The 9,829-nt window shown below is 36.7% G+C and overlaps 1 pseudogene; it reads left to right on the forward strand.

The window, feature by feature from the left end:
* LOC107625785 lies at window positions 2,173-9,047 on the forward strand (annotated as a pseudogene).

The following is a 9,829-nucleotide window of genomic DNA, read 5'->3' on the forward strand; positions in this document are numbered from 1 at the left end:
AGAATTTTTACTCGCTCGTTTAAATATTCAGATAATGAATTAAGACCGTCAAAGTCAATCACTACTCTTTCAACAAAATAACTACTGAAATTTTCTTTTGAAATTGAAAGGACTTTTATATGTACATAGAATTGGAATTTTCTTTTGAGATTGAAATTTGAAACTATGATTCTACCAATTTCTTTCCACAAGCGGTGGAGAATGTAGGACTAAACAATAGGCTTTATTCCATCTTTGGGCAGTTAAACACTCATGAAGTATATGAATTTGGTGTAGGAAAAACACAGAAATTTAAGGTGTATGAATGATGATCAGTAGATATTCCAGTAATAAGTTATAGTTAGTTTTGATGATTTGGATTTCACTCTTTTTATAATTTTATTATGATTGAAGGCATAAGAAATCATGTTTAAGAAATAATTTATTGGACAATTAACAGCAATGATGATATGAATAAGCTTTTGAATAGCTTGAATAATTATTCTCAATTTTATATTGTGATGGCAGAAGATGCATATCTTAAGATGTCATATCATGGAGTTCTTGTTTTTATTGCATTATGACTGCAAGTATTGTAGTATTCATTTGTTAGACAAAGAATTGGCATTGACATAAGTTATAAATACAATCCATTGCTTAGATCTATTTTCTATATTTTTATATTTAGTTTTTTTTTGTATTTAAAATTTTAAAAAGGAAATTTAAAAGATAAGATATAAACGAAAGTAGATAAAAATTCTCAAAGCATAAATAATAATATGTATAAAAGTTATTAACAAGTCAATTAAGAATTACACAGAGTGGGTTAATTTTTATTTTCTTAGTTGATAATAGCAATGCCAGAAATAATTATGGATTAATCTTTAAATATTTGACTAGTAACTGTGTATTCTTTAATTGTTCTACTTTGTTATGTTGAACCTTTTGTTTAAAAAAACATAGGTAAACAAAAAAATGGATCAAATTTATTTTTAAATAAAAAAGGAAATTAGTAGAAAAACAAGGAGAGAGAAGAAAGAAGTGAATTAAGTTATTTTTATGGGTTCAAAAAATACTGTCTCTTACATAGAAAGTGGAGGATAACTATCCATGGTAGTTTGATCACACTTGGCCACCATGCACTATAAATCGGATTTAGATTCTTTAAAGTTTGAATTTTATTTTAGAGAGTAAAGTGTGATCTTTTACCATTTATTTTATAAGTAAGATCAAAAATAAATATGAGAGAAAAACTATTCAAAAATAGAAGATCACACTTTACTCTCTAAAATACAAATTTAGAATTTAGAAGATCTAAATTCGTTGTAATTAGGTTATAATTTTTAAACATGACACAAAAAGTTGCATGTCTTTGGTGGAATTTGTGAATTGATTTAGTTGGAACTCCATAACTTGAGTCTTCCATTGTTTTAATTATGAAAATTTGATCCGTTGATAAACTATATATATAGTGGCTACTACAAGCTTCTAGAAAGTATATGCTATGGTTTATAGGAATTAGTATATATATTTTGAACAATGCGAGTGCAAACTTACAACAATGCGTTGATTAGAAATTAGTATATATATTTTGAACAATTTTAAATTACAAAATCTGAGTCAAACTTCTAGTATGATGGTTTTATCCGGGAAATAAACTAATCACATGCTACAATAATTGCAAAAATTATTCAAATCTGTAATAAATTAGTCTTTAATTTATCAAGTTGAGAATTTTGTAAGAAACCAAAACATTGTAATAATTATTTGTAAAATTTTATGTTATTAGCTAAAGTTATGAAAAGTTGATATACAGCGATTAAAACACATGAATTGAAATATTCAAAGTTGATTAATCAAGTAGTAGTTAAAAATTGAATTAAGTATTATATTAGTTGAGATATAAGCTGAGTGAACATTAGTGGATGCGATGATATGTTATGATTACACATACACAATAAGGAAGTGGTTTAGTTCAAATAATATGAAGGTTTCTCCAACCACATTGATTATTAGTGTGAAAAGCATATCATAATAAGATTGATGAACGTGTGAAATGCAAATTCAGTGGACACACAAGTCAATAAATTCATCACTAAAATGAAAAAGTAATATTAAGATAAACTCTACAAGACTAATTTTGGCGCGAAAGTTTCTGAGAAGGTGCATTGGAGTTGCACTATAAATGAAGCTAAAATTGGTGTTAGCTTTCAAGTTGCAGTACCAAACACCAAAACATTCTCATAAAGCAATGAAGATTCAACCAATCTTATTGTTATTGGTGATATCAATGGTTTCCGGTGATGATGAGAGGTCCTTGTTGCTGCAATTCAAGAACAGTCTCACGTTCGACCCTGATTATTCCACCAAGTTGAAGACATGGAATCAAAGTATTGGATGCTGTGATTGGAGTGGTGTAACCTGCAACGATGAGGCTCATGTTATTGCTCTTGATTTGATTGACGAAAACATCCAAGGTGCATTACAAAATTCAAGCAGCCTTTTCAGTCTCCAACATCTCCAGAGTTTGAATTTGGCTTCCAATGACTTCAATTCTTCCATTCCATCCAAGTTCAACAAATTGGAGACCTTAACTTATTTGAACTTGTCAGGTGCTGGCTTTGTGGGACAAGTTCCAATAGAAATTTCTCAACTTACAAGGTTGGTTACTCTTGATCTCTCATTTTATGGCATATCTTTAGACTCACCACTCGAGGTTCGAAATTTTCGAACGAAAGCTTGTTCAAAACCTCACCAGTATCAGAAAATTGTATCTGGATGGGGTATCAATATCAGGTGAGGGACATGAATGGTACAATGCTTTGCTGCTGCTGCCTCGCCTCGAAGAATTGAGCATGTCGGACTGTGGGTTGATGGGAACATTTCCTCCAGAAATCTTTCATATTACAACTTTGTCATATATTGACATCTCAGTAAATCAAGACCTCCATGGTTCCTTTTTGGACTTTCCACTCAATGGATCTCTTCATACCATAATAGTAGGTCATACAAAATTTTCTGGAACACTTCCTCTTTCTATGGGTAACATGGTGAATTTATCAATATTATATCTTTATAATTGCAACTTCAGTGGAACACTTCCCATCTCATTTTCAAAACTAACAGAGCTCAAGGAAATGGATTTATCAAACAACAACTTTGTTGGTCCAATTTCATCATCTGCTCTTTTTGAAGGAATGCAAAGTCTTTCCAGTATTGACTTGAGTTACAATTCCATTAGTGGCACCATCCCTTCATCTCTTTTCATGATCCCATCATTGCAATATGTTGATCTTTCCAACAATCAATTTAGTAAATTGGAAGAGTTCACAGATGTATTTACCTCTAAACTAGAGTACCTTGATTTAAGTTGCAATAATCTATCAGGGTCTATACCACCACCTATCTTCCAGCTTAGAGGGCTTGCTTCTCTCAATTTAAGCAATAATAAATTGTCAGGGCCAATACCTCCATCTATCATCCAACATAGTGGACTTAATGAACTTGATCTTTCCTCAAACAAGTTCAGTGGGGCAATGCAGATAGATGCACTTGTTCAACTCAAAAACTTAAATGATTTAGACCTTTCATTCAACAAGATAGATGATGTGAATTTCACAGATGTTGCACTTTCCACCTTTCCACAGCTACGCAGTCTAAACTTGGCATCCTGCAACTTGAAAACTTTCCCTGGTTTCTTGAGGTACCAATCTGGTTTAAATGAGCTGGACCTCTCATATAACCAGATTCAAGGAACAGTACCCAACTGGATTTGGAGACTATATAGTCTTGGCTATCTTGATGTCTCTCACAATTTTCTAACTAATTTTGAAGGGCCATTGCAGAACCTTACTCAAAATTTGGACACCATTTTTCTTCAATTCTGTTAGAAACAAGAGACTGAGAGAGTAATCTGAAAGGTGTATGATTGAGTTGTGATGAAAAGTACAATATACAAGAGGTATTTATAGGTGCTAAATGAATCAGAGTAATAAAGGCATAGAATCCTATAATTAATATACAGATATACTATATAAATATAGACGATACTAATTGATCCTAATTGATGCTAATGATTCTCTAACATCCCCCCTCAAACTCAAGTGGGAGCTAAGGATACCAACTTGAGTTTGGATAACAAAGTCCGGAAACGAGTCGGGTGATGAGCTTTCGTGAAGATATCAGCAGTCTGATCTAGTGTTCCAACAGTAATGAGATGAATAGCATCAATAAGGATACGTTGCCGAACAAAGTGACAATCAAGCTCAATGTGTTTGGTGCGTTCATGAAAGACATCATTATGGGCGATCTGAATAGCACTGCGGTTATCACAAAAAATATCAGTAGGGGACGACTGAGGAGCACCCAAATCTTCAAGGAGCCAACGAACCGAGACAACTTCAGCAGTAGTGTCAGCGAGGGCACGGTACTCAGCTTCTGTGCTTGAGCGAGCAGTGAACGTTTGCTTCTTAGCACGCCAAGAAATGAGAGCGTCGCCAAGAAACAAACAGTAACCAGTAGTAGAACGACGATCAATGGGATCACCAGCCCAATCAGCATCGGAGTAAGCCTGAAGAGACAAAGAGGAATGGGCAGAAAAATAAAGACCATGAAAGAGAGTGCCTTTGATGTAGCGAAGAATGCGTAGAACTGCTGCATAGTGAGTAGTACGAGGAGCTGACAAGAACTGGCTAAGTACATGAACCGGATAGGCGATGTATGGTCGGGTGACAGTCAAATAGACCAGACCGCCAACTAACTGCGATAGAGAGTCGGATTATCCAAAACAGTGCCATCCATAGGGGTAAATCGAATATTAGGCTCAAGAGGAGTAGACTCAGTGCGACTATCTGTAATCCCAGCACGAGCAAGAAGATCTGAAGCATCCTTAGCCTGAGAGAGATAGATGCCATCATCGGTGGAGATGACCTCGAGACCAAGAAAATAGCTGAGAGAACCAAGATCTTTCATCTCAAAGGTACGGTGAAGTGAGGCCTTGAGAGCAGAGATACCATCAACATCATCCCCAGTGATTATCATGTCATCAACATACAAAAGTAGAAGAACAACTCCACGTTCGCTTTTACGAATGAAGAGTGCATTCTCATGAGGGCTAGAAGTAAAACCAAGACTGCATATGGTAGTGCTGAACTTGTCAAACCATTCACGAGGAGCTTGCTTAAGTCCATAAAGTGCCTTGCGAAGGAGACAAACCTTATCAGAAGGACAAGGATATCCCGGAGGTGGTTTCATATAGACTGTCTTTTTCAAATTCCCATTAAGAAGTGCATTCTTCACATCCATCTGACTGAGAGACCATTTTTTAACCGCGGCAATGGCAAGAAGAGCTCGAACAGACGTAAGGCGAGCGACAGGGACAAAAGTCTCTTCATAATCAATACCATACTCTTGCGTACAACCTTGAGCAACCAAGCGGGCCTTATAACGGTCAATAGAGCCATCAGAGCGAGTTTTGATCTTGTATACCCATCTACTGCCCACAACTTCCTGATCAGAAGGAGGATCAACCAGATCCCAAGTATGTGCTTTTTCAAGTGCCTGTAATTCGTCTTGCATTGCTTGTTGCCAATTTGGATTTGAGGAGGCTTACCCCAAGTACGCTCAGGACACGAAGAGGAAAGGAGCATTGCACGGACGGAGTCAAGAATGTGACGGTGTTTGCGTTCAGATCTACCATTTTGTTGAGACGTACCAGGACAAGAAAACTCAGACAGAGTACCCTGTTCTGCAATAAAGGCTAAGAGTTTGGAATCACGGTATTCCATAGCATTATCACGTCGGAAAACCTTAATGGCCTTGGAAAACTGAGTTTTAATCATAGTAGCAAAGTTGATATAGATCTGAGGCAACTCATGGCGATTAGTCATCAAATAAACCCAAGTAAAACGGGAATAATCATCAATGAAAACGACAAAGTATCGAGCTCCGCCCATAGAGGGAGTGGGAGCGGGGCCCCAAACATCAGAGTGAATGAGATCAAAAGGAGAGCAAGCAAGAGATGAATTATTGTGAAAAGATAAAGCAGGTTGTTTGGCAGTTTGGCAAGAAATGCAGTCAAAAGATTCATTCGGAACCTGACCTAAAACACCCTAAGATACAAGAGGACGCAGTTTTCCTAAGGAGGTATGGGCAAGACGTTGATGCCATAAGTGAAGGGTAGAGGGAGAAGAAGCAGCACAGAGATTTGGTACAAGAGGAATATGAAGACTTTCGAGTTCAAACAACCTTCCGACCTTACGTCCAGTCCCGATGATCTGTCCCGTCCGAGGATCCTGTACACGACAACCAGAAACAGAAAAGGTGACGTCAAAACCCAGATCAACAAGTTGACCAACAGAAATAAGATTGAAGTTTAATTTGGGAATGTAGTAAGTATCAGGAAGATTAAGAGATGACTGAGATATAGAACCCTTGTGTGTTGTATGCAAGAGGGAGCCATTTGCAGTATTGACAGAAGGTCCATGTGTAGTTGCAGACATGGACGAGAAAATATTACGCAACGGAGACATGTGATTAAAGCAACCCGAGTCAAAGTACCATTTAGAAGTACCTGGAGGGCTCGATAAAGCAGCAGGGGTATTACCAGAAACAGAGAGAAGACGCTGTAGAAGAGATGCAATATCAGATAGAGAGATAGTGGTAGGTTCAATAGTAGCAGCAACAGCAGAAGCAGACGCAGGACGTGGTGGACGAGTAGGACAGGTAGTAAGCAAATGTCTCGAGAGCTTGCAATAACGGCAGAACAACTGTGAACAATGGTAGCTAATATGCTCTTTCTGGTGACATGTGTGACATTCAACAGAAGGACAGCTGGAGAACGGGTGCCCGAAACGGTTACAGTTGCGACAGAAGGCTCCCTTTCTGTCTGTGGCAGCAAAGACATCTGACTTTTCCATAAAAGTAGTCATAGAGAACAAGGAGAGGAGAGAAAAACTGCAATTTCTGAGCAGAAAATGAGGAAACGGATGCGAAAATCGAGAGCAAAGAGGCACGGGTGGAAGCTGGAAGGGAGAACAACCTGGTCGTAGCAGCATCTTTCGGCGGCGCGTGGCGGCGCGTCCGGCGGCGGATGGCGGCGGGTCTGGTTGCGTTGGAATCATGGCGACAAGGCGAACAAGATGGTTACGGGGGTGACGAACCAAAGCGTCGAGAAGAGAACGAAAAAGGAGGCCAAAGAACACTGCCGGAAAGGAATAAAAACAATGAGGCTATGAACTAATATTCATTGAAAAAAAAGGAACCTAAGCTCTTGATACCATGTTAGAAACAAGAGACTGAGAGAGTAATCTGAAAGGTGTATGATTGAGTTGTGATGAAAAGTACAATATACAAGAGGTATTTATAGGTGCTAAATGAATCAGAGTAATAAAGGCATAGAATCCTATAATTAATGTACAGATATACTACATAAATATAGACGATACTAATTGATCCTAATTGATGCTAACGATTCTCTAACAAATTCAATCAACTGCAAGGGCCATTCCCAGGTTTTCTCCATTATGCTGCTGTTGTGGATTACTCAAGCAACAATTTTAGCTCTGTCATCCCAGTAGACATTGGTCATTACATGTCTAATACACTTTATCTTTCTCTTGCAAACAATAGTTTTCATGGCAGCATCCCTCATTCCTTGTGCAGTGCTTCAAAGCTTCAAGTTCTTGACCTTTCTCATAACAAAATATCTGGCAAAGTTACCCATTGTTTAATGAACTTAGGTGAGACCCTTGGGGTATTGAATCTTGGGAACAATGAATTAACAGGCCATATCCCTGACACATTTCCAAGTTCATGTGCTCTACATACTGTTGTTCTCAATGAAAATCGATTAGCCGGGCCACTTCCCAAGTCTCTTGCACATTGCACTGCCTTAGAGGTATTAGATGTTGGAAGAAATCAAATTGTTGGTGCCTTTCCTTGCTTTCTGAGTCACATATCCAAGCTTCTTGTCCTGGTTTTGCGGAACAATAAATTCCATGGTCCAATGGGATGTCCTAAAGACAATGGTGTTTGGAACATAATTCAGATTGTTGATGCAGCTTTTAACAACTTTAGTGGTGAACTGCCTGTCAAATGGTTCAGAGGATGGAAGAAGATGATATCCAATGATGATGGAGCAAACTCTGAGCTAAGCAATATCCAATTTGGTCGTGATAACAGTGACCCAATATATTATCAAGATTCAGTAACAGTCATAAGCAAAGGTCAAGAAATGGAGTTGGTTAAAATCCTAACAATCTTCACTTCGATTGATTTCTCATACAATCAATTTGAAGGACCAATACCAATAGAACTAATGAAATTCAAAGCACTATATTTGCTGAACCTGTCACACAATGCTTTTTCAGGTCAAATTCCATCTTCTATAGGGAATTTGAATCAGCTTGAGTCATTAGACCTGTCAATGAACTCATTGAAAGGAGAAATTCCCAGAGCTTGCCAATTTGAACTTCCTATCATATCTGAACCTCTCCTTCAATCATCTGACAGGTAAGATCCCAACAGGTACTCAGCTTCAGTCATTTGAAGCAAGTTCATTTGAAGAAAATGATGGGTTGTATGGACCCCGACTAACCAAAAGTCCAAGTCATGGAATGCATGCACTGCCACCACCTGAAATGCCACAATGTGGAAGCCTAGCTTGTGAAGTTCATTGGAATCTTGTGAGTGCAGAAATGGGATTGGTTTTTGGGCTTGGAATTATCTTTGGACCCCTCTTGTTTTGGAAGAAATGGAGGGTGCACTATTGTCAATTTCTGGACAAAATTCTTTGTCGGATATTTCCTCAACTAACTCATAACTTTGAAAGGCGTGGAGGCCAAAATTACAAGGTTCTGGTATGGAGGAGGTATTAGTCATTCTTTAGTATCTAAAACTGTTGATGATGCCATTGATGCATGAAAAAAAAATGTGTGGGATATGTAATAGTTTTACTTGTTTTCATTCTCAGCTTTTGGATATGTATTGTGCTATTAAATTATCATGTGTGTGAGTGTCTTTGGTTTTGGTTTTTAGTTTGTACTAAGCGTTAATAATTATATTGTTGGGTTGTGTTTAATTCTTTTGCTAAAATAATATCACAACATATATCTAGTTTAGTATTTATTAGAGGCTGAAGTTCTCCATGCTAATATAAATTTGTTCCATTGAAAGGACTTTTATATACATTGAATTTGGTTTTTCTTTTGAGATTGAAATTTGAAACTATGATTCTACCATTTTATTTCTACAAGCAATCGAGAATGTTGGACTAAATAATTAGCCTTTATTCCATCTTTCGGCAGTTAAACTCATGAAGTATATGAATTTGGTGTGTTAGAGTATATACACTGCAATTTGCTGTGACTTTTCATCCAAATTATTGGAGAACATAATTTTTCTCATTAAAAGAATTTATAACCATTTTTTTTATTTTATTTTTACTACTTTTTCAATTGAGTTCTTGTTTTTATTGCATTATGACTTATGACTGTAAGTATTGTAGTATTCATTTGTTAGACAAAAGAATTGGTATTCACATAATTTATAAGAGGAGATCTCTTGTGGCTTAAATTATGGTTGTTAAAGATGATTTTTTGTTGACATCTAGCGCACAAGAAAATGTAAGAGAAGCAGTCATAAAACTAAATGAACCAGACTATTATGTAAAGCGATAACTCTTGCAACAAGGAAAAAAGCATAAATGCATGTTCAAAAATTGTTTTTTGTTTATGTGGGTCATTAATTCATTATTGGATCATGACCTTTGTTTTGATGAATTTTGTTTATTTCTTTAAAATTGTATAATAATATGTAATTTCACGTTTATTTAAAAATAATACAAAAAGCT

This window comes from Arachis ipaensis, chromosome B02, assembly GCF_000816755.2.
Source record: "Arachis ipaensis cultivar K30076 chromosome B02, Araip1.1, whole genome shotgun sequence".
Classification (NCBI taxonomy): Eukaryota; Viridiplantae; Streptophyta; class Magnoliopsida; order Fabales; family Fabaceae; genus Arachis; species Arachis ipaensis.